Genomic DNA, 26633 nt, shown 5'->3' with positions numbered 1-26633 from the left:
CAGGATAATTATAGATTATTCTGAGGATGCTCAGGTCATCAGAAACATATTAAGAAAGAACTGGTACATCCTAAAAACGGATTCAGTTTTAGGAAAAGATATACCAAAGGCACCACCATTAACATTCAGAAGAGCTAGAACGTTACGTGATGACCTAGTACAAAGCCACTGTAACAAAGAGAGGGTAACACCACCCTTTGGGAGAATAACTGGTTTCTATCCGTGTTTAAAGTGCAGGGCTTGTAGAAATAGCAAGAAAACAACACACTATAAAGTCCCTGGTCTTAAGTCTCCCAGAAAGATCAATAAACTGATGAATTGCAACACCAGTTTTACAGTTTACTGCCTGGTTTGCCCCTGTGGTTTATATTACATAGGGAGCACCATTCACCCAACTAAGGTACGCATTTTGGAACATATGAGGGCTATTCATAATAAGGATGTGTCATATCCAGTGGCGAGACACTTTGAATCCCTCCACCAGAGCAATAGGGATCTATTGAGTTTTTTCTGCCTGGATCATGTGCCACTAAATGTTAGAGGGGGTGACAGACAGTTACAACTAAGGAAACTCGAATCCAGATACATTATTGATGTACAGACCAAAATGCCACTTGGTCTGAATAGTGGGGAGGAGTTGGCTGTCCACCTGTAGTTTAAGGTATCTATGTATGGATTCTGATTATGCTGTATATAATTTTTAATTATTTTGAAAGAAACTGTTTTTTCAACATATGACAGAACAAAAACCCATCCAGGGTGTGATCTTTTGAAAGGCCCATTCAGGGCAAAACAGTATTGCAACAGAGAACTGTATTTGCATGTTTAGTAATGGCCGCCAATGTGGACTGAAGTAAGTCCTATGTTGTTGTCTATGTAAAGGGAGTATTTATGTCCACTGAAAAGTTGTTGCCTCTAGCAATTGACGAAGGCGATAGCTGAAACGCGTTTTGCTGTAAGCTGGTCCAATAAAGAATAATTGGATAACTGTTCCCGTGAGTGCTGGTGCTTTTGTACCCGGAGCTTTGACTGAGTGCGGTGTCCGTCGCCGCAGAGAAAGCACCCGACCGCGAGTGAAGGGGCGTGACGGAAAAGTGAGCCGGATATAGATATATATATATATATTATCTACTGGCGGTCGCCAGTAGATAGTTATAGTTAGGACCGTGTTTCCATAGGAAATCCGCAACATTCTATTTGGAATAACTTTGGCGCCAGTTGACGAATCCTCGCGAAAGTTTCAAAATAGGTGGGGCGCTCCGCTCCGCTCCTACCCTGAAAGTCTCGGGGGGATTCGTCAAGCGGGGGCTGAGAAAAAAGGGGGGTCCCAAAACGCGTTTTCCCCATGCAATTTTCCATAGGGACCTTTAGTCCAAGGTACAGCCCGAACGGCTGAACAGAATTACTTGAAATTTGGCAGAGAGGTAGTCCTCAGGTCAGGGATGTGCATTTTGCAGGTCTGGTGTCAATCTGTTCAGTAGTTCCTGAGAAAATCAAAAGTAAAATCATATATATATGTGGGCGGAGCCTAACCACACATCTCATCCTGAGATCTGATTGGCTGTCAGCACTTCATCCAAGAAGTGTTGGCAGCCATCTTGGGACCAATATACATGATAGCACCTCATTAATAAGCATTGCAGTTAATAGAAGGTTTTAAGACTTTAGTTACATTATAAATCATTTGTTGATGGTACCATACTCATTTTAGGAATTGTGGTATGTTCTAAGGTGATTTCACCATGTGAAAAAGCCTTCTGCTGGGATGTCATGATTGAGAGAAAAATATTTTCTCATGCTTTTCCCACAGAGGTTTGGAAGGTGATCTATAAGCTAAACTGAGAGCTTATTTTCTGTAAATTCACATTATCTTTCTCAGTCATGTGAGAATGAAGTCTGACATTCTCAGTAAAACATGTACATCCAACAAGGGCAGAGACTGTCAGTTGATTCCTTTGTGTTCTACTGCAGCTTCCCAGAGTGTTCCAAAGAACAACTAGAGCGCTAACAGTCCTACTTATGATAAACGTATGGCACACCTGAAGCCATCTTGCTTGGATTAAAGTGGTAACTCTTAAAACATTTAGTTTAAAAAGGAACAAAATGAGGGGGTTCATTTTTCCATAAAAAGTATGATTAGTGCTGCAGAAAGAAAAATTAGGGCACATTTTGAGTGACTTCTCAAATCCTCTTCTATTTCATTAAAAAATTCTGACATGCAGACTGAAACATGCACTTTTAATACCAGGAGCAGACTTCCATGGTGAACAGTAGTTTTACTACAGTGATCTAATGAGCAACTAGAGTGCTAACATTCAGAATTTATGGCAAATGTGTGACATACCTGAATACCTTCATGATGGAATCAAAGTAAAAAACTGAAAGCATTTCCTACTGAGGAGACTGCAGTACATGAGGAAATTAGGAAACTTCATAACAAATAAATCTCCCAAGATGGCCACCGGAGACAAAAGAGCCCAAATGTAGCCCAAAATCACCCAGATGTAGCCCAAATATAGCCCAATGACATAAGTGTGCAAAACACTTATTATTTTGTGTTTTTGCAGTGTTATATAGTGCAGACTTGTCAGGTATTGGAGTGCTTCACATGAGCATTGGTTACATCACACAAGAACAAATTCATTTTGGTTGTAGACATGGGGAGACTAAGTGATTTGCCCAGAATCACAGAATGTCGAGCTGAAGCAGAAACTCCAACCTGGTTCCCCAGTTGCAAAGTCTGCAGTTCTGGAAGTAACACCACATCCTCTCCCCTAAGTGCAACATTTAATCAAGTGGTCAACTGGATAAAAAAACATAAAGGTAACAAATAATTTAAAAGTGCCTTGTCGCAATAAGACCCTCTCATATATGTAATTTCTAAAGGAAATGCTCTAGGTATTACAGTTTTGATTACATCAAGATGACGTCAGGCGTTCCACACTTTTGTAATAAATATAGAATGTTAGCAATCTAGTTGTTCATTAGGATACTGTTGAGAGGCAGAGGCCAGGGGCACGGACTCTGAAAATTGAAGGCAGGTAGGAGGGTGCAAAGGCAACAATTTAACGACACTGAGCAGGCAGGAAGGGCCGTGGCAGCACATCAGACTATGGAGGGCAGTGGAAAGGGGGGCAGGGGCAACACACCAACAATACAGGACTTGCAAGAGAGGCTGTGGCAATGTAATAGACCATTGTGGGCAGAAGGAAGAGGCAATGGTAGTACAACCATACATGCCAACAGACCCGATTCAGCCAGGAAACGTCCAATGTTTTTAAGCTCAAATGGGCTTTATTTGATCTGTCTCCTGTCTACAATCTCCTCTTTTTCAATGTAACTCAAAGGGGAAAATCAATACCCCAGTTTTTTTTCAAAATCTCCCTCTTACCAAGTTCAAAATGTTCGCAGGTATGGTACATTGGATCATGGAAGGAAATGGGGTAGGGACATGGACTTGGATAACAGAGGACAGGAGGGACATGGAGAGGTGCACCAAACTGACCCTGCAGGGCAGGCATCAGGGTTTGCAGCAGCACAATACACCACACAGGGCATGCGGGACGGGAGTGCAGCACAACAATCCATAGAAAGCAAGAGGGAGGGGACAGGACCATGCACATGGACAACAGAGAACAGAGGGGCAAGAGGCAATGGTAGCTAGCTGACCATAATGGACAGACAGGAGAGAAAGCTGCAGCATAACAGACCATAAAGGGCAGGAGGGACGGATCAGGGGCATTACAATGGAAAAGACAAGCCAGGAGGGAGGGAGTAGGAGTCTGCACATGTAAACAGAGGGCTGGGGGCAAGGGGGCAGGGCAGGAGCAGCAAGATAGCCATGGAGGTCAGGCAGGATGGGCACTAGAAGCAAGACACACCGTGAAGAGCAACAGTGAGACTGTGATGGCATACACACAGACCATGGAGGGAAGGTGGGAGGGGTTCAGGGGCAGCTAACTGACCACACAGGGAAGATGGGAGGGGCCATGGCAGCACAGAAGACCATGCATGGCAAGTGGGAGGGTTAGTGGCAGCACAATGGCTATGATGGGCAAGAAGGAGGGTGCAGGGGCATGCACAAAGGACGATGGAGGATAGAAGGGAGGGTCAGGACCTGTGCACAGACAAGAAAGTTCAGGGGAAGGGGCCTCACAACAGACCGCACGGGGCAGGCAGGAGGAGCAGTTGCAGCACAACAGACCAGGGAGGGCAGAAGGGTGTGGCAGTACAATGGACCATTGTAGGCCAGGAGGAAGAGGATAGGGGCATGGCATGTGGACAGGCAGGGTGGAGGTGGCAGGGACAGGTTACAGTCATCTGACAATGCTAGGCAGGTGGGAGGGGAGTGGCAGCTCAACAGAACACTCAGAGTAGATAGGAGTGGCAGGTCCATGGAACATGGTGGGCAAAGGATGGAGCAGGGGCATGCACAAAGACATCGGAGGGCAGGGGGAAGGAGAATAGGGGCAGCAAGCTAAGCACAGAGTTTAAGCAGGAGGTTAATGATGGGGCATAGAATTGGGCAATGGAGGGCAGGAGGAGTGGACTGGTACATCATACTAAATTGAGGGCAGTGGCAGCACATCAGACCATGCATGGCAGGAGGGAGGAGGCTAGTCCATGGATTCACACAACAGAGGATAGGGAGGAGGGGGATGGGGCAGCAAGCTAACTGTTCAGAGAAGGCGGGTATTAGGAACTTTATTGTTTTTAAAACGTGTGTCTGTGCGAACTACTTAAAATATGAACAAGTATGCAGCATAATCTCACTTTTATTCAAGAAGAAGAGGACGTTTGTGACTGTGACTCTGGGCTCACTTGGCAGAAACACCCCCTGACCCTCCACCCCCTATCGCAAAATGTAATGCCCGTGAAAAGGGTAGGTGAACACAGTGTTATATAGAACATAGTCCTGAGAGCACGATTGAAAATGAAAACTAGATATAGTGTATGGTATAAACTATGCACCAAAAAGTGTGATATAAGATGAACCGAGCGTGAAATATAATATGCAATACATTGTGCGCAATGACAGATTCATTGGAGAGCGCGAGATAGCACAGGCACTAGCGCGTGCTATGCGATATGCGCCTTGGAGTGTAATATGCACAGGGCAGTGTTGTGTAACCTAACTAGTCTCTAAAGTTGTAATATAAAATATGTGCTGGGGAGTGTAACGTTGCATATGCACTGTGACAAAGATATGGATCCCAGATTGTAATATGTATGTCATAGCACTGTGCGTTATAACATAGGCATCGAGGAAGGCACGTTAGATGGGGCAATATAACCCGTGCGAAGACAAGTGTGGCATGACATATTCACGGGGTGGTGTTACAGTGCACATGGGCTAGAGAGTGTCATAGCATATGCACTAGCTAGTGGAATACAACACAGAGGTGTGTGGCACTCAGCAGGCAATGCTGGGTGTAACACAGCATTGGGCTCTGCCAGGAGCGCGCTGTGACTCTCAAGTGATGTTCGTCCCCTTTCCAGAGAGTAAAATAAAAAGTATTACACATCCGGCAGTGGATGTGTGTTTTATTAACCGTGAGGGGGGTTTCTTGCATAGTTTTGGTCGAATTTTTGTCGAATCCCCTTTGAACGGCTTGATGTGCATGTGTATTAAATGTTCCCGTCAATAGCTACCCATGTTTGTATAAATAAACGACAAGGGTGTCTACCGGGATTAGGCACGGTAGGGCATCGGACATGTCAGAGCTTCACTAGTGGTGTAAATACATTCCACGTGGATTCATTGTATGCATAGTCGCCTTTTAATGAATATCACGCAAATCGCCATGGTGATAGGTACGTACGGTTTGTCCAGCATGTCCTAGGTGTGTCTATAAATATATATTTTTTTAAAATAATAAAAAACAGTGGCCGGCCCTGGGGATTGGGGTCAAAAAAATATAATTAGGAGACAGGCCCTGGGGGATGGGGTCATCAGGGCCAATAAATTAGAATAAGAAGGGGAACCACACAGCCCCCCTTCTTAAAAAATTTAAATAAATAAAAGACTGGCATCGTGCCGGAGGCCACGCCCCCTCCTTGCAGCACTCTGCAAACGCGCCCCCTGGCGAGTTGTAAATTGGGGAATTAATTCCTCTTCAATACTGAGGGTCCCTGAGGGCCAACTAGCCCAACAGGCATCTCCAGTATGCGCCAGGGAGCTGCGCTGCAGACAGGTGTTCTGAGGCCAAGCCCCTTTTTACACCTCTCTGCAACGCAGCTCTGTGGCACTTACTGGAGGTACCTAGTGGTCTAGTTTGACCCTAGGGACCCTTAGGATTCAAGGGGACTTAATCTCTCAACTTAGAACAGCCACAGGGCGCGTTTACACAGTGGTGAAGGGAGGGGACGGGGCCTGAGGTGACGTGTGCAAACACGCACTATGGCACGTTTTAAATTAGGGATATAATTTTCCTTCAATACTGAGGGCCCCTGGGGGCTAACTAGCCCACCAAGTGCTTCCAGTAAGCGCCACTGAGCTGCATTGCAGAGAGGTGGTCCAGGCCGTGCCACTTTACACCTCTCTGCAACGCAGCTCTGTGGCACTTACTGGAGGTACCTAGTGGGCTAGTTGGACCCTAGGGACCCTCAGGATTCAAATGAACTTAATCTCCCAACTAAAAACGGACACATGGCGTGTTTACACAGTGGTGAAGGGAGGGGACGGGGCCTGAGTTAACGTGTGCAAAAACGCCCTGTGGCCTGTTTTAAGAGGTAGTTTTAATCCCCCTGCCCTATTATATACTAGGGGCTTACAGAGGAGGTAATGCTAATGACAGGGGGACCCCAACGCATAATGTTCCCTAGTGTATGTAGGTGTTTTCACTGTATTCTAAGTGTCTTTTAACATAGCACTGGCTCTAGGACTGGTTAGTCAGACTCAGTTACCACCAGTATCCGTCTGAAAAAGTTGAGGGTACAGGATGATTTTGCAACAAGGCTTCTTTCTGCTCTTCTTTTTGTTCTTTCTGCACGTTATCCTTCTTCCTGCACTTTTCTTCGTCTTTGAGGACTTCTGTTGCTTCTTTCTGCACTTCTTTTTTTTCTTTCTGTACATTTTTTCTTCTTTCTTCACATATCCTATCTCTGCAGGCATAGTTAGAAATTAGCATTTAAAAAACCTTTGAAATTCACAGACAAAACCATAGGTTTCAGGCAAGTTATAGTTAGGAATTAGCATTTAAAAAACCTCAGAAATTCACTGAAAAAACCATAGGTTTCAGGGGTGTTATAGTTAGCTGGACTTTTCACTTGTACAAAACCATTGAAATTCCCCCGTTATAGTTAGTTCAGCTAACTATAACTCGCGTGCCCGCAATGCACTGCTGATGACGTCACATATTACATCACTCATGACATGGTCAGTGACATCACTCATGACATCACTCATGACATCACTCATGACATCACTGATGGCATCATCCTTGTGATAGAGTGGCAGACCTCCTCTCACCCTAATATAACCTTTGATACACACATTCAAAAATAGAGACTAAACTTTTCAAAACAATGGACATACCAATACCAGTTACAACAACCTCTTCAGTAATTCTAAGATCCACATACACATCCACTCATTCACCAACAGTCCTATACAGTCACTCATACATGTACTCACTCATCATATGTACTCATACACCTATACATCCTGTTACACAATGCCACTCATCCATAGAGTTACTCACACACATAGTCACTCATGCTAATAAAGAATCAAACATACATTTACTTGCATATACAGTTATACACACACCACCACACTTACTTCTACGGAAACTTACACATACTTAGTCTTTTAAACAATCACTTATAGAAACACATACTTATTCATACAGGAACTCTTTCAATCTCTCACTCTCACATATACTCACTTATATACACCAATAGTCACATATACTAGTTTAAAACATATGTAGTTACTCATAAAGACACTATTGAGACAGTCATTCACTCACTAACACACCCATACACACACTCATCCACCCATACAGTCCTGCACACATGCTGTCTTCAACACATACAAAGAGTGAGTCACTCATTCATGCACCTATGCACTACGTAATACCCCCCACCGAACCATGCAGACACTCAGACTGATACTCAAAAAACCAACTAATAACCTATATAGACACCCATGTAGCTACTCACCAACCCATGCAGCCACTTATACACAAAGTGAGAGACTGATACAGATATTTACATATTTAAACATTACTCACTAAACCATGTATTCACTATGATACACTTAATCAGTCAGTTACACAATCAATTTTTCAAAAACAAATCATCCATTTAGACACTTATATACCCATTTATTCTTCCATTGACCTTGAGATATACATATATAAAACATATTTAATTTTCAGAAAAACACACATTCACTGGATGATGTCATCAGTGATGTCATTTGAGATGTCATCAGTGATGTCATGAGTGATGTCACTGACCATGTCATGAGTGATGTAATATGTGACGTCATCAGCAGTGCATTGCGGGCGCGCGAGTTATAGTTAGCTGAACTAACTATAACGGGGGAATTTCAATGGTTTTGTACAAGTGAAAAGTCCAGCTAACTATAACACCCCTGAAACCTATGTTTTTTTCAGTGAATATATATATATGTATATATATGTACCGATTTCTGAAGGATACTGAGCAATGGGCGGTCTAGTATTTATCTAATCAAGATAAGTGTGTAAATCCTCACTTGTATTAAGACCCCCTGGTTGTTTTGTGTTGAGCTCAAGAATATATCGTGTTTCAAGGCGCCTTAATTTTAATTCACGATCCCCGCCTCTACCTTGCGGTGGTACTGCATCAATGACATAGTATTGTAGATGTTGCAAGCTATTGTCATGATGTATTTTGAAGTGCCTTGCGAAGGGATAACTAGGGTCGTTATTAGTAATAGCCCTGATATGCTGTAATATGCGCTTATGGACATGTAATTTAGTACTGCCTATATATAATAGATCACAAGTGCATTGTAAAACATATACAGCATAATCTGTCCGACAAGTCAGATGTTGTTTTATGTCACAAGTCCTATCACTGAAAGCGGTCTGGTATGTAGTTCTGTTTGAGGCATATTTACATGCCTTACAGTTAGAGCATTTAAAAAATCCTTTTCTAGCTGCTAGCCATCCTACTCGCTCATTTTCTTCAGGATTTTTCTTGACCAACGCATTGGCCATAGTGGCTGCTCTTCTGTAGGTGATAGCTGGTTGTTTAGGTAGAAGAGTGCCGATTACTGAATCATCATGTACTATTGGCCAATTTCTTCTTATGATGGCTCTAAGCTGTTTTACTTGTCTAGAGTAAGTAAGAATAAGTCTTGTAGGCTCTACTACTCTATCCCTCTTGACCGCCTCTGGCTCGGAGAATTTTTTGTTATCCGTCATAATTTCTTGGCCATTCTGCTTGGGTGAAATATTTAAAGTGGCCACTTCACTCTGTCAGACTTACTGCAATATATCTCAACTTTCACAGGAGCAGAATGAGGACTAAGTCCCAGTGCCTATCCCAGAAACCCTCCAAGTTACTTCTATACTGGAGAACAGGGGTCCTCTGAGGAAGGTTTGGGGGGAATGGGGAGAGAATGAAGAGACCGCCATGTCCAATTCGTCAGGGTTCTTTTCACTATCTTACTAACATGCACTTCAGATGTGGTGTTGGTTGTTAAGAATTTGAACTACAATGAAAAATCGATATTAGCTAAATACGCTTCACTTTCTACACATTATACATATATATCTATATATCTATACATCTATATTATATATATATATATCTATGTATATCTATATCTATATCTATATCTATATCTATATCTATCTATATATATATATATATATATATATATATACACCAAAGTCGCCTCATTGAGAAACAACAGGGACCAACAACGGCCTTTGCACATGTGGGTTTGTTGTGTCCTTGGCATGACGCGTTTCAGCTACTGCCTTCCTCAGATGCCAAACAAATAGTACTGGCGCTTTTTCACAGTTCCCAATTTGAATGCAAATTGCATCCCTCCTATTGGAAGAAACCTGATGGCCCATGGAAACTGCAAGTCCCAGCATCCCCTTTCATCGGACACTGTAGGTAACTACCAGTCACTGGAGTCTGTTCTCCTGAGACTCCACAATCCCTCCTGTGCTTAACCAACGTCTTCTGCAGACTCCGATGGGAACTGTGAGAAAGCGCCAGTACTATTTGTTTGGCATCTGAGGAAGGCAGTAGCTGAAACATGTCATGCTGGAGAGTAGGTCCTTAATGCAGGGCAAAGTTGGAAAGACACACACACACACACTCTACAACATGCATTACTATGCCTATATACCCCATAACACAATGGCCTTTAATTCTCTTCTATTGGGTAAATGCTGTTCCAATATTGCAGTTTTAAATTAAAAAAATTCTATGCATTTACTTCTCTCAGAGTGTCCAGTAATGGTTGCAGCCCCAGGCGGGAACTGCTTGGTAAGTATTGTAATGTTGAAAAGTCTTGTGGAGTCTTTTAAATTTTTCTTCACTTAACTGTAACACTTCTCTTTTAAATATACTTTTCTTACACTTGTCTAAACGCCTTACTCTCTGTATGCCCAAAACCTCCAAGCGCTGTTTTTAGGTCTTGCCTGAGCCAGTGCTTTAGCGCTGCTCTGGCGAGAGTTTTAGTAAGCGGGTTTTGGAAGTGCTAACTAGTGGCTTTTTTCAGGCCTCCAGCTACAGTGCATGTGCGCCGGGTGCGCGCACCATCTGTCAGCCTGCGTGATCACTTTCGCGGCCGCTTTGATGTTCTCAGTGAGCCGCGCGGCCACTGAGAACATCAAAGCGCCCGCGAAAGTGCACGCCATTTGCCAGCATGCGTGCCTCTCTCCGCGTAAGTGCGTGCGACGCGCCCTACCCCCCTCCCTTATCCCACTTCCTGCTTGTTCTCTTATAGAGGACATGTTCGCGCTACTACAAAATCTTATTTACTTTTTTTTTATTATACCTTGTTTTATCGCCGACCAGCTTCGTTCTGCAGGGTGAAACAAATTATGCTTTAGCTGTTGCTAATTACTTATTCATTGCTGTCGGCGCTACATTATCGCCAGAGTATGAAATAAGTGAGATTCAACCGGATCCCAGAACTGTCAGCTATTAGTGAGCCGGATCCGTGCTGGCCCAGTAAAACGTGCTGAATTAGCCCCGATGTAATTTGCCGACAGTGGGACGCCTTCAGCAGCACCATAATGGTGACTGCTTTTTCTTTTGAATTGTTGTTTGGGGGGTGGGGGCGGGAGTAGGGGTCTCTTACAATGAAGTTGATTAAAACTTTTACCTAACAACAGATTGCGCTGAAAGTGGTGCTGTTTTCAAGGACATTCTTCATTAGTCTGCAATTTTAAAATAAATCCTCTCTTAGGATGTGAGGCGGGACCTGCGGTCACAGTAACTACACTTGAGAGCAGCAATTTCTAAAAGTACATCTAATTACAATCAAACAGCAGCGGGTTCTATTTTCCCACGAATTGCAAAAAATATCCTGTCTTCTAAACGTGAAAGCCTGACGCTACCAAGCAAACGCTCAGCCATATTTTAGAATCCCTATGGATGCGTTTCAACGTGGTCCACTGAGAATGAGGCACCCGCTTCTCGCCACGTTATGTGCCTGTGTTATATAGCAGGAACTCAGTCCATTACAAAAGGACACATTCATTAGGTCTCGCCCGGCTATCGCGTAAGCGATCGCTCAGCGAGACTCTAGTAAGGGGCTCCCAAAAGTGCTCCCAAAAGCGGATTGCATGGCGAGCACGCGCACAATCACGTGCATCGTGCCACCATGCAATCCGTTTGGGGAAGCGCTTCAGGCCACTTAGTGAATCTCCTGTCCTGTCGCTCCCCTCTCGCCAGATCGCCGTCTCGGGTTACTCTGGGTTGCCTGCCCCGTCTGGCTCAGACTTCCAGCATTGCCTCCCCTCCCCCAGACTCTGGCTCGTCTATCTCCTGAATGTCTTACACTCTGTCTACTCTCTGCGCGCCTTCTTTCTCGCACTCTTTCGTACCCTCGTTTTCTTCCTCAGCCCCAATACTTGCTTCTTGCTACCCCATTTAACCACACCATAATGAAGGGCAATTACACACGGGTTTCCTTTGCAAGACACAGATAATTACAAATCTGACTTTAGAGGAAGTTATGTGCTCTTCAAAGCACATTTTGTACTATTTTCTGTCAGGTGATTTTTAAATGGGTTGGCATTAATACATCTTGCTCAGCATTTTGTCCTAAAAAAAACAGTAACATCATTTTACATGGTGATAGATACAGAAGAAAGGATGTAACACTTTACTGTATTTATGCGCATTATTCCACGGTGACTTGTCACATCCACCACAAAAAGCCATATTATGGATTTGAAAATAATCCAAATGTTTAGAAAGGCTTTTATTGTTAACTTTGGAAGCAAGCCCGGGTTATCAGGGAACTAGATCTGCGCAAAATAATAAAACAGAAATGGAAAAGTCTTCGCATTGCCAGATATATTTTAGAATCCATTGCTCTGCATTGTGTCCAAAACAAGCAAGAACAGAATTAGCGAGGAGAGAGTTGCCGGCCGCACGAGCGCTGGCTTTACAATCTGAGACGCCGGGGTCTGGTTTAATTAGCAAACATCAATCATGATGCGCGAGGGTGCCAGAAGCCCGAGCGGCGCAGCCCAGCATAAGTAACTACAGATGGGTGACCCTGCTGCCATGGTACATCAGCAACCACGGACAGTGAAGGCAAAGGGCGCGGTCTCTCTGGGAGTCTGAGATTTGAATATTCACACACTCTCCCGCCGTGGACCAGGCTCGCGCAGGCCGCCACGATGGTGCGCACGCGCAGAATTTCAGAGGACCGCTTATTTACATTTTAGTTCAGGTGTTGGGCCTACTTTAAAAACATTACAGGCACTTATGTGCGTCGAAATTTTATTTGATCCCACTGCACGGATTTAAACTATTTTCTTCAAGTGTTGCTGTTTTAAATACAATTCCGTATCACTGTGGGTTACCTTCCACGCTTTGGGGAAGCGCTTCAGCCCACTGGCACGTACACGTGTAGTCACAGCCTCGGCATCTTACTTCAAACGGTCCGATCTTTACTGCCGATCTTAAAGCACTTAATGATCTTGTCCTGGTTTTGTTTCTCAGCTGGCGGAAACAGGCTGACACTTCACACTGTACCAGACTTTCTGTCTTTCTCTTTTTCACATCCAATTCCCAATTGCACGACAATGCGAAGTGGCTGCTTGGGTGTTGTATGGACGCGGGTAGAACACACTCGTGTTATGGTGTACATAGGTGCAGCGCTTTATGCAGTTTTACAGTTGTTTCCTGTCTCTTTATAAATTTATAACAAAAGTGGTTAGCAACAAAATTCGCATGTTATTCCTTAAGAAGTCGGAATAGGCGAAAAAGCAACCCCCTTCTCCCCCCGCGATAAATTATATTGTGCGTGGCCAATATCTATTCCAACACATTTTTTTATGTGAAGGGCCAGGCGCAGAAGCCCTTCTGGGGCATGACTGTCATCTAGTGGAATTTGCAAATATTGCTTGGAGTTCAATATTTTCCTATATTTCAGGCCCGTGACTTGCAGAAAAGAAATTGCCTTTTTATGCATGTTTGCATCGCGGTTTTCGATAACTGCGAGGTTTCTTAGGTTTCTAGCGCAAAGCTTTCTTGAAGATATGGATTTTCACACAACTGCGAAATGTTCAGCTCTTATGAATAACCCAACAGGGCAGCGGACACGCAAATTACTTCATCAGAATTATCAGTAAACTGTCCAGTTTATAGAGTGACAGATCCACGTGAAACAAGTGCATATGTTTGTAACTTTAGGTGTTTTTATGGCTCTCAAACAAATGGCATTCTGGTGTTTCCTAAGTGTTTCAGTGTACTGAAGATGGGTGAACGATATGCGCATTTCACTGTAGAATTGTGATACGTGCGAAACAGAATTGTCAACACTTTTTGCTATCAGTTGGTTGCCATTTTTTTTTTTAGATCACCCAGTCATTTATATATTTGCATATTTACGTGGTGTGCAATTCAAGTCATAGTACTACGCCACTGCATTTGGGGATGAAAGCCCTTCGTCGGATATCTCACATAATTATGTACATCTCGCGTTTTAGGTGCTGGGCGTTAAACTGGATCCAAACACTCCGTCCAGCGCACTCTACTTTGAGAGGAGGCGCCAACAGGTGTTTATACAATACATTGTCTGATAATGTTAAAAAACAGATTACAAAAGGACACTTGCTGACAACGCCATGACGTGAGTATTGCATCCCCTCATATTTATTGTACGACCTGTAAAGTATGCATCGTTTCATAAGTGGTCCCGGGCTGGGGAAGGGGAATGGACCACCGCCTCACTTGAACGCTACGGAGATACGCCGTGCTGTAACCATTTGAAACAAACGGGCGTGCAGGTAGCACAGTTTTGAATTTTACGGGTAGCCATAACTGGTTGAACTACTTTCATGTCTGGGCGAACTCTGCACAACAAAGCCCGGTTCACAGCACTTGTACCCAAGATGGTGGTGGAGAGAAAGATTACTTTTAAGCACTGTAAACAGGGACATCTTAAGGATTTTGGAGACCCTGGGCCAAACGTATTTTTGGAGCCCCTGTTAGGAACAGTTTTGAATTCCTCATTCAATGTCAGCTCGTTCATGCAGTCTTTGGCCAGATCACTAACAGGTACATTAGTCCAAATTCTAAATGTCTTTACATCAAATATTCAGGGATAGTGATGTGTGTTTTCCACATTGTAACACAGCATTAGCTCACTAATTATGTTGCAAATTATCTCTGTGACACCCTTCCATTTTCATATGTGAGGTCTTGTTTTGACCTAAAAGAAAGTTTTTTGTATGGATGTTGCATGAAACGAACAACATTTCTCTGCAAAATATCTGTACTAGTCTCTCACATATCGCCCACTATAAAAATAAATTAATGGAAACATGGTACTTAAAATAAATTGTTTAAGAATTAGTACACGTCAAAAGGGCAAGACTCTCTGCAGAACAGAGCTGGCTCTGTCTGGGGGCCCCCTGAAAGACTGGGGGCCCTGGGCCAGAGCCCACTTTGCCCATGCCTTAAAACGTCTCTGACTGTAAAGCCGGGAATCAATGATTGGCGGTTACTCCACACCGCCCACCGCGACGTGCCACGCCTGAAGTCCACCCCAAGCACAGATGAGTAACAAGCATTTGCAATGCAATAGGTCTCGCATTTACGAGACTTTAAGCTATTGGCATTGTAAATGACTATGCCTTTTATTTAGGTTTTGAAAACAAAAATAAAAGCCATTATCATTTGCAATGTCAACAGCTCAAACTCGCGTACATGCGAGACCTATTGCATTGCAAATGTTTGTTTTTGGTATGCATGGGGAGATTACGCGATTTGCCCAGAATCACAGGATGTACAGCCAACGCCGAGAGTCGAACCTTGTTCCCCCACCTCCAAAGTCGACAGCTCTGGCTGTTAGTCCATATCCTCTAGGAAATCTGGCGATCCCCAAACAGGCTAGTGCCCCAGAAGGGCCGGTAGAGATGGGAAGTTAATCAGGACACGAGTCTGGCAACTGACTGACCCAACCCAGATCTATCATCCCTTCAGACACAAAGCCGCCCCTTTAGACACCAAACTCGCCTCTTACCTGCTCTCATAACAAATGGACAGACATACGAGTGGTGAGATATGTAGAACACTGCTGGCAACTAATGGCACACAGGCTACACACAAACTGAGTTAAATAAGCTCTCTCTCAACCAGACAGGCCTGCTGACAGCAAAGATGTCTGCCACAAACTACAGGTCACTGGAAGACTGACCCAGTCCACTCTACAGGTCCCAAATAGTCACATACTGTGCACTGATATCCCCTAATGACAAAGAATGATAACGCAGCCCATCGTGCAATCTATTTAACTGACATATCATAAGGCAAATTATGTAAAGGAGCACTAATAGCAGGCCATCCCGGTGCATCTCTGACACCCCTGCACTCTTTATAAACTCCTGGGACACGGCCCCTCTGCAGACCCATAAGATTACAGCGTGGAAGATCCCCTACAACAGAAAACACAGGACATCACCCGACAACATTGAAGGGTCACCACCAGCATAATAAAAGGGCCCTTCTCGGCGAATCAGAGCTGCCAGCCTCAAAACGTAATAAAAATGTGTGTCTAATCTCACACTTTCTTGTTGCCGCATAACACTTACTGCATGGGATTAAAGTGGTACAACAAACAAATGATGGACGGAATGCTGACAATGCATACATTCTCCCCCAGTCAAGAGATCTGGGTTAAATCCATCGTTCTTTTGCCCACTACGCCACCCCAGTTTAGACATGGCCATATGCAAATCAGTCTTGACCCTGTGCCTCATGGGAACAGTCCAGCCCGAACTGCCAAGCCATGTCTTCCCTGGACCGGAATCAAGCATCCTAGGACCGGTTTCTGGCTATCAGCCGTCATCAGCCAGGATAGCTTGACTCCAGTGGCGTAGTGAGCACGGGTCCCACGTCTGGGAATACCCATCCCACTTAGGGCGAAAAGCGTTACAACAAACAAATGATGGACGGAATGCTGACAATGCAGACATTCTCCCCCAGTCAAGAGATCTGGGTTAAATCCATCGTTCTTTTGCCCACTATGCCACCCCAGTTTAGACATGGCCATATGCAAATCAGTCTTGACCCTGTGTCTCATGGGAACAGTCCAGCCCGAACTGCCAAGCCATATCTTCCCTGGACCGGAATCAAGCATCCTAGGAGTGTTTAGCCATGCAACAGTTGCATAACTAAATACTTATAAGGTTCCAAAAGCGAGACCTATTGGCTATGCCAAGCGGCCATGGGGCTTGCGAAAGTGAAAGTAATCGCGGTAAAGCGCGGCGCGCGCGCCCGCACACATGCACTGTAGCTCTAGGCTGGCCTGGTAGCACTTTTTGGAGCCCTCTCAATAAGTCTCGCCAGACCAGCGCATGCGCTGGGTCAGGCGAGACCTAACTATGTTCTTGAGAGCGACTCCACTACCCTAACTAAACTAGTACCACAGTACAGACTCCCTCAGCATAGGAGTTCCCTCGATCCAATTCCATGTCAAAGTTAGCCGTTTCAGACTTAGCACGCACACTGCCTTTCAAACCAAACACCCTGCGAAAATTCTAATAGTAAGATTGAGAACTACTATTGTGAGATGTTTGAAACCTTAGTGGTGGCCATCTTGAGAATTCTTCTATGCCAACTTGCATTCCAACATATAAGTTTGTAGTTCTTGTGTTTGTTTTGTGAGCATTCTGCATTCAACTGCACGGGATATATGGGATAATTGTCGTGTTTCTGCTGGTTCCTGACAGAATCCTCCCCTGCCTGCTGGTCTCCTGATGGGCATCTGTTTTCCTGAAGCTTCCCATGAACTGCAATGGCGCCATTGCTTTGGCAGTTTTGTTAACAATCTTTATTTACTGTAGAGCCTTGTCCACACTGGTTACAAAGAGGAGTTTCATCGTGAGAGGATTTTTGATAACTGATGTCTGCACCTCTGCCTTGAACCCAGAGACCCATTATGATGCATGTTTGAGGCTGGTACCGCTGCATATCCTGGCTGCTGGCAGTGCCTGGCGCGTACAACGCTGACGTGAACCAGGAGTTGGCAAAGTTCTTGCCCTCCTGGATCTCTGCTTTGGCCCTCTTCAACTCCACCGGGAGGTGTTGCACGGGGCCCTTAATCTCCTCCCATAGTTGGTTGCTGTTACGGTTGAGTGCATTCAAATTCCCCTCTGTGTAGCCGCTTCACTTGTCATCTTTCTTCTGAAGACACCAATTCTCTTGCACTCCATTTCTGGTGGTGGCCCAGTAGATGTGGGTGCATTGTCACTTTTCCTGGCTGTTAACACTATAATGGAGTCTACTGGTACATTTATTTTGCATGATGTACTGGAAGCCTCGTATGGAGTGTTTGTATTCCTTCTCCACCCGCCAGTTAAAAGCTGTACTGGCTTACACTAATTTGAAGAAATTCTTCACAGCTCCTCTGCCATGGTCCTAGACAGAACGGCAGAAAAAAAAATCTGAAGATGACGACCACGAGCAGGAACTTCCAGGGCACATTTCTGGCTTCACACAGGGGATGGACTTACCAAATGGTGATAGAGAGACGAAACACGATTCCAGACTCAATCAGTATATGACAGAAGAGATACACAGCATGAAAATGCAGAAAAGGATTCCAGCTGCAAAACTGCACCCAGCTAAGCTGGGGGTCCCTGAACCCCCTTGCTTCAGCTACCAGAGGGCCACCTCTGTCAGATCCACTGTGGCTCCTTAGGATCCGGGCGAAGCACAAAGGGGTCCACCTCCCGACGTCCCTAACTCTGAATAATACAACACAGAGTATTAAGGCAATCAGGCGAGGGAAAGGAATTAGGGTAGGAACAGCGGGGATGAGGAGACCTGTAACAAAAGAACACACACGGTTAACACATAGTCTACACACCTCTGCTACACTCATATGGCCTCACTACCCCCGTCTATTACCTAGGGAGTCGTTCTTCCATACTACGACAGTTCCATGTATCAACACGGAGATACGTCTCCCCCGTAAGAATGCTGTATACCTACAACGATAAAGCAAGACAGGTCAAACCACCATCAATCATGCTAGCAGTCAAAACACTAACACTCTGCCTCATACATACCCGTACTCATTCCTTTCCTGCTCACACTTAAGGCGTATCAGACGAGGAGAAGGTCACTGATGCATCCCCCATCAGCCCTTAGTACTCCCGGACTCAGAAGCCACAGTATGCCAAAGTAATCTAAAGTAAGTTAAAGTAAGCCAAAGAAGCACTTCCCTGTATATGCGGAAAAGTCATCCGAATGTCTGCTCCTGAGGCGGGATGTAGATCTGTTCAAAGCCCTGCATTGTGTTCTAAAACTCGATCATTAATTCCACGACCTTGTTCCTGTCAGCGCTCTCTTACTGCACTTCAAACTGTCAGCGCTCTCTTACTGCCCTTCAAAACAGCAAAACGCCAGGAGCCACAAAGGAGAGGGGAGTCAGGAAGGCCGGGTAGGAGAGCGCTTACGTCAGCACTCTCTAACTGCCCTTCAAAGTACCGGCACACCAGGAGCCACAGGAAGGCAGCGCGTGACTCAGCGCGATGCCTGAATCCGTGCTCCCAATCTGAGTAGCGCTTCCAATAGCGCTGACTTGAGAACGTGTTTGTATTACTTAGCACGAAGTCCAGAGGCCTGGGTTGCTAACTGCAGAGACGGCAGCGCTTACCTCAGCGCGCGGTCTCTGCACAAGTGTTCCACCGTTGCGGCGCTTCCCTCAGCGCAGGTTATCTTCAAGCGGCGCGGGGGGGGGAAGTCTCCCGAATCCAGCGCTTCTGGAACCTGGAAGCCGTGGATCCTCACGGCAAGGAATACTCAGGATTACGCGTGCGGATGCCGCGCGCCACCAGGTAATGACGAGGGCGCCCCGCCCATCAAGCGGCAGGGTATCTGGGAGTTGTAGTCTTACTCCCTACGCAGTGGTAGGCGCCTGGACTCGGCGCCTGACAACCTCAAGAGGCACTCATGCAGCATACAATCAGCGCAACCTACAACACTGTTGGCAGGTGCAAAATATGGTGCAGGACAAGTTTCTTCACTTCTGGGTGTGGCCCCTTGAAAATGTGGGAACACCCATAAGTTATTGTGCCAGCGTGATCCAGTTTATGAAAGGAAACATGTCTGGCTTCTTTAATGACGCCAAAGCCTCCCAAGTGCAAAAAGCAAGACCAAATATTGGCCAATGACAACACTGCCCCAGACTTTAATTTGATACTTAGAAGTGATAACATATCCATTAGAACAGAGGTCTTCAAACTTTTGGATGCCGAGACCCCCCTGTCAACATTTTGAGGTGTAACGACCCACTCCTGACAAACATTTCTAAACCTGTAGGCAGGGCTACTGGAATTATGAGGCAGGTGAGGACCAAATTACGTGACAGGCTTGACTATATTGTGTGGGAAGAAAATGTAAATGATGTTATGTGATGCTGCGTATTTTGGGATAGCTTTGCTTCATTATTTTGAAATTAATTTTTTACACACAGTAACACTAAGGAAAGATTGTACCCCATCAGTACCTGTCGATAACCAAAATACAGCAATTAACACCAGAAAGATTTCTAGTCAACCTTTGTGAAGGGCTTTCCACTCCGCAGGAATACGTGCTGCCACATTAGAAGCTCACCTGGCCCTGGCCGGGAGCAGCAGGGGTCCCTTAAAACCCTGGTGGTCTTGTGCAGAGTTAAGCAGTTTACCCATGCCACTTTCCTCTCACCCCCTCCCTTCCATCCCTCTCTACTCTCCCAACCCCGGATCCCTCTCTCACTTTGCAGGCCACTGTCTTTCACCCCATTTTACAACTTCTGAACTCTCCCCATTCAACCTCTCACTTCACCTTTAATCACCTCTTGCCATTCTGTCTTTTCACTGCCCTCATCTCTAACAGTCTCTCGCATTTATCTCATGGCCTCTCTGGCCCCTCACCTCCCGTGCCCCTCAGCACTTCTCATTTACCTTGTCTCTCCATTCAAATTTTTGTCTATTGTATCTTACACCTCTCCAGTCCCCCTATTCATCTTTCACATCTACCCTTTCTTCTAACAGAATCCCTCACCTTTGGTTCACACTCACTTCTTGCGTGTCCACACTTCTCTTCGGCAATTCAAATTTCTCCTCATCCCTGACCTCCTCAATTAAATTCTCTCACTCCCTTGCTGTCCTCTCATCTCTTCTCACCAAGCATACGGGTCGAACCCGTATGCTCCTCTCGGCCTTTGCCACTCTGCTTATTGTTCCCTAATTCAAGAAGGCATGAGCTGTCTGTCTCATTGTTTTGGTTTAGGCCGTGCAGTTATGAAACTTGCACCCTCCTTTGCTTCGCCCCACCAAGAATCTATTATCCTTAGGAAGGTATAAAAACCCTTCTCTATGCTCTGTAGGTTACCCCATTTGGCAGGTTCTCCTTCTCCTTCTGTGTGTTTCTCATTTGCCTTCAGGCAGCAGATGGCTATTAGCCCCAGGACACATTTTGGTAACAGTAGCGCACTACAAATGTAAATAATAATAATAGGCAGAAGCAGGGGAGCCACTGGACCAGAACTTTGGGGGGGGGGACTAACACTCCCCAGCCAGAGCTGGCCCTAACACTGGTTGCACACGGTGCAATAGTCTTTTTTGGTACCCCTCCCCGTTTCCTTCTTTTCCATGAATTCTCTCACTACCACTTACCAACAATGCACCTCATCTCTCTATAGCACCTTTCTGACAAACATTTCATTTTTTTATAGCGCTACTCATAGTTTACTCACACTCATTTCTGTGATCTGCATGGTACATATTCTTTGTAGAAGGCACATTAACCCTCTCTGCACTGTGTGGGTGGCAAGAGTGCCCATGTGAGTGCGTGGTAAGTGATGCAACAGTGTGAGAGTAGGGCAAGAGGAGTGACTGCAAGGTGAGTGAGGTGGCCACTCGAATTTGGGTGCGAATGCAAGTTCAGAATGGGACGAATAATAATACTGGAGCTTGTATAGACCAAACAGCTACCTCACTAACAGAGGTGTCCCGGCGATCTAGCAGCAAGCATTGCGTGCAGGGAGGTTTAGCACTAGAGCCAGGCCTAGTCAAGACTAAAGAGCCATGTATTATTTTCTGAATAGAATGAATGTATGATTACTGATGGACTTGTTTGAGTGAGTCGCATATTGAGCAGTGAGGGGGACAGGTGAGTGAAGTGTCACATGAGTGCAGGGTAAGTAGTGTGCTCGTGTGACTGCAGGGTGAGGTATAGGGTGAACAGCACAAGGTCATTGTGAGTGCAGAGTGATCACTGTGAGTGCAGGGTGAGCGGGTGAATGGTGTGAGTGCATGGTGAAGGGTGTGAGTGCATGGTGATCAGTGTGAGTGCATTGTGATCGCTGAGAGTGCAGGGTGAACGTGAAAGTGAAGGGTGAGAATGAAGTGAGTTGTCTGAATGCAGGGTGCATTCCGAGACACGAAGTAACTCAGCATGTTATTGACGGCGGCGTAGGGTTTAAGATCTAAGTTAAACTATTGCTATTATGGCATTAATCAGGGATCGAGAGTGGAGGAAATAAATAATGTGCTTATCCTGCAACGAACTTCCAGTCCTATGGTTAGGGTTGCCAGCAATTTATTTTGATGGCACAGTCAGTAGAAAAATAAGCAGTCACCTAAAGCTGTATTTTAAGCACTTATCTGTGCATAGAACAGAAAATATAAATAGAAAGCACTTTTAAATGATGACCTCAAGACAGTAGTCCAATCCCTAGTTCTCTCTAAAATCGACTACGGGAACGCCATCCTAACAGGGACTCCAAAAGCTCACCTAGCCCCGCTAAGGGCAGTGTTGAACATGGCCGCTCGACTCGTATCTGGAGTAAAAAGATTTGATCACATCACTCCAGCTCTCAACTCCCTCAACTGGCTTCCCATGGAAGGGAGGTGTACTTACAAACTGGCCTGCATCACACACAAAACCCTTCACTCTCCGGCCCCTAACTACCTGAACAACAAACTGGTAAGAGCAGGTCAATCCAGAACGCTGAGAAGCTCCAACTCACTCCTTCTTATTCCTCCGAAACTGAAAAAGAAAACCACACAATACCGATCGTTCTCTGGCAACGCTCCCAGTGTGTGGAATGCTCTCCCAAGAGTCCTCAGATGCAACCCCTCCTTCTCCTGTTTCAAAAGGGACCTGAAAATTCATCTCCTTAACAAATACTTTCCTGACCAACGTCAACTAACCTAGACTTCAATATCCGAGTTTACTCCTCTCTCTTGACATTTAAGGATAGTTGGTGAACGGACTGTGTTAACCACCTTATCTTCCATGCTGTATTTTTTTTATCCCTGGTTTTGCTTCCTTACTGCCTGCCTACTATGTAATGCAATTTCCGTCTGTTTTTCTTTACAGTATGTATGTAAAGCGTTCTGATACCTACGGGTCAAGCTAGCGCTATATAAAACTTTTTAAATTAATAAAAATAAATTGTGTTCTAGGGCTGCCTCAATGATCCATGACTGAGAATTAAAGAGAACAAAGACAGAAAAGTGACAAAATAAATCAATACATACTTTTTTTTTATAAGTCTATTTAGTGTGAAGGGGAGGCTCTTTAAACCTGGCAAGCATTTTTCTTTTGGTAACCCTACTTTATATTCCTTTTCATGAAATGCATTCTCACACTACTGCAGTAAATGTAAAATACAAATGTAAGGAATAGGCAGAGTGGGGACCCAGGGGGTACTGGAACCAGGAAAAACACTAAGCCTCTGTAACCAGTTTACAAAGGCATGTAAATATGCAAATGGTCTTTAAAGACCTGTGAAAAACTCGGGCGGGCGTGCCGGAGATAAGACTCCAGACACTGCCCAGCTGAGCCTCCAGCAGCTCGAGTTGCACTGCAGCAGCCCGGGCTGAGACAGGACAGGGGAAGTGGGGGGGCTGAAGCCCTTGGGTCTCAGAAGCGTGACTGGGAATGCGCGACCCCCTTTGCATCACTCCATGGCCCCCCTGGGGGTCGCGCCCCACAGTTTGAAGACCCCTGCATTAGAACCAAAAGCAGATGCCCTTACAAAAAAGCCCTCACGTATGGATGCATTTGTATCCTTTTCCTTGCTGGATCCTTCTTTATGAAACAAACTCCCCCTGGAATTAAGACGAATTAAAGCAACCCTTATGTCCTGAAAAAAGTTAAAAACATGGCTTTTTTCCAACAACTGATATTGTGCCCATGCTTGCTTCGATCAGTCCACTTTCTGTATTAGCCCCAGGACACTCCCTGATTAACAGATAAAAGGCCCATACATTTACATAGCGACGAACGAAATGGTTATTTACCTGTAGGAGTAGTTTTGGAGCTGGAAGAATTTTCTAGATTCACATACTGTGCATTATTCTGCCAACTAATGGTTGAATGCAGAATTCTCCTTCATACTAGTAGTTCTGTTTCTCTGTTTTTTGGTTGAGGGGCGGGGGGCCCCCATCTACTGTCCAACCATTTGGTGCTTGATCCAGTCACTCTTGAATTCATAAGCCCTCCTTGTAAGCTTCCATGCGAGGTCCACGTCGCTCCATCATCCAGGGAGGCACAGGTAAGAAACCATTTCATTTTGCAGCCTGAATCTTTTCTGAATTCACATACTGTGCATTGATTTTTGTAACTGGTTTTAGGTTGACCCTAGGCAGCGCATTGCGCTGATCTGCATGGCTTGTTGCACCTCCCATCTTTACCATTGGCTCCTGTTTCTGCCCTTCATAAATGCCTACTTTTGTTGGGTCAGTAGGCTTAATGAGTCTTGCCTTTTGGTCTTCCAGATCCTCCCAGGAGACTCCCCCTGTTACATGTGAGCTTACTCTTCTTTTATTTTAGGTTACTTTGGGCGCACTCTTATTTGTTTGCCTCAGCTCATGTATTAGCACAGTGCCCTCATGTTTCCGACGGTATTTGCATTTTGTTAAAATGTGGGCTTTTGTTTGTGTAAGCACGACACCTAGCACTTCTGCTTAATGGGCATAAAACGCTTATGCAACCGCATCTTGGTTAAATGTGCACCCTCCATCCAGATTGCTGGGTTTTCCACTTGTCTTCATTCTAACCAAAGGATGAAACTATAATATTTTGATTGAGTCGCTTATTTGAGATGTCTCTTTCACACCTGGGTGTTTTTCTCTTTTCAGTGTCTATGCTCCCATCCGCCAACGCGGTCAAGGGCAAAACAAACCGAATCATTTTTTAGATTAATCACTTATTATGACAATTTACACTGTATGTGCTCCATCAATGTCGCAACAAGAAGCAGATCAAGGAAAAGGAGAGGAGTTTGGTGATGCTCCCAGTGGCACAAGACTACTGTCAGTGCCAATCCCTGCCCACATTAAAAATGTCAGCTGCATCACGTGACACTGCAAGGGAAGTGCATGAAGCTTGGAATTCCCTAACGCATGGGTAACATTGCAGCACCGAGGTACAGCCGGCTGGAGTACAGAAACATGCATACAGTGACTCAGTTCAGTTTGGAACAGGGGAGCGTGCAAATTAATGACTCCCACTTCTGCCTCGCTTTTCATGTCATTATCGAGATTTGTGCCAGAACCCACCCTTCTAGACAATACCATCCTCAAACGCTTTTAGTCATTCGCCGTTTATATGGCCCCTCTATTGACCTTTCAAACAGCTCTTGTCACAGTATCAGAAACCTCCTGAAGTCTCTTTAGTGAAATCTACCCCCTCAAATGAAGCGACACACCCTGTGCTCTCACAAACCCTCAAACCTTCTACTTTCCCTACACTTGCTACCAATCTCTCAGTCCCCAGGTAACCATCTCCTCAACCGCATAACTTAGATTTATCACTGTACTTGAACTCCAACATCTCCTTTTTTTCTTTATCTGTCCCAGTAGTGTCCCATCAGACATTGTTTCTTTGCCTAAAAATGTCCTCTTCAAAGATCGAACATGGTTGCCCGTTTCTAGTTATCCCTTTATTGATGTCCTTCCCTTTGCCAAACTCACTGGGTGCCAACTCTCCTTAACACTTTAGGGTTATGTTGCTTCTCCCATCACTAGAAATTGCATCCTGCTCCCCAGAACAATCTCCTCAACCCTCCTCCCCCTCACCTTCCCCCCCAGCCATCTCCTCCTCCCCCTTCCAAAGCCATCTTCTCCTATCTCACCCCCTACCCGAGCCATCTCCTCCTGTCTCACTCCCTCCCTTGGCCATCTTCTCCTGTCTCACCCCCTCACCTAGCCATCTCCCCCTCCCCTAGCCATCTCTTCCTGTCTCACCACAAAACACACATTTTTTTCATGCCTTTTGTTATTGGAATGTGGAGATATTTTTTATCGCTGTCATACGCAGATTTAGCTGCGGTATGACATGCTGCAGCTTTGTTGTTTTGAATAAGTCGCAGCTCCTCTTTCAAATTCTTCCCACCATGTCCATATTTTTGCTTTCTTTGTCCAGGAATGGTCTGGATGTCATGGGAACATTTGCTGTTGCCGCATTAATAGTGTGCTAGAATGGAGGTGTCACGTGGTCTATGCGGCCATTGTCGTTTTCCCTATGTTAGCATGAGCCTGTTGCAGAATTTCCTCTGTTTTGCGCACGTTACTACACAACCTTATTTTGCTTTGTGCCACGCTCCAACTTTCACAAAGAACATGCTGTTGTTTTTGCATTCTGTTCTTTCTTGGGATTTAGTCTGAACATTTCAGACAAGGTCAAACAACAATGCCCCTTGTTATTCTGTTCTGGTCAGTACCTAGCACCTAGACAAAAGATGCAGCTGTTGTTTGGGAACATGTACGTTGGTCATATAGGTATGCACGTATAGGTAACACTGACACTTGGAGAGGGATGTTTCAAGGGAGGGGATCTTGACAACACCTGTGATGTAAATCTTCCATCTATAGACTGGGTACGGGATCTGCTGCAAACACCCAGAGATCTACTAAGATATAATAATTTTGCTT

Source organism: Triturus cristatus, chromosome 3_2 (genome assembly GCF_964204655.1).
Source record: "Triturus cristatus chromosome 3_2, aTriCri1.1, whole genome shotgun sequence".
Lineage (NCBI taxonomy): Eukaryota > Metazoa > Chordata > Amphibia > Caudata > Salamandridae > Triturus > Triturus cristatus.
The sequence above is the reverse complement of the archived record's forward strand: the minus strand, read 5'-3'. Positions refer to the sequence as shown.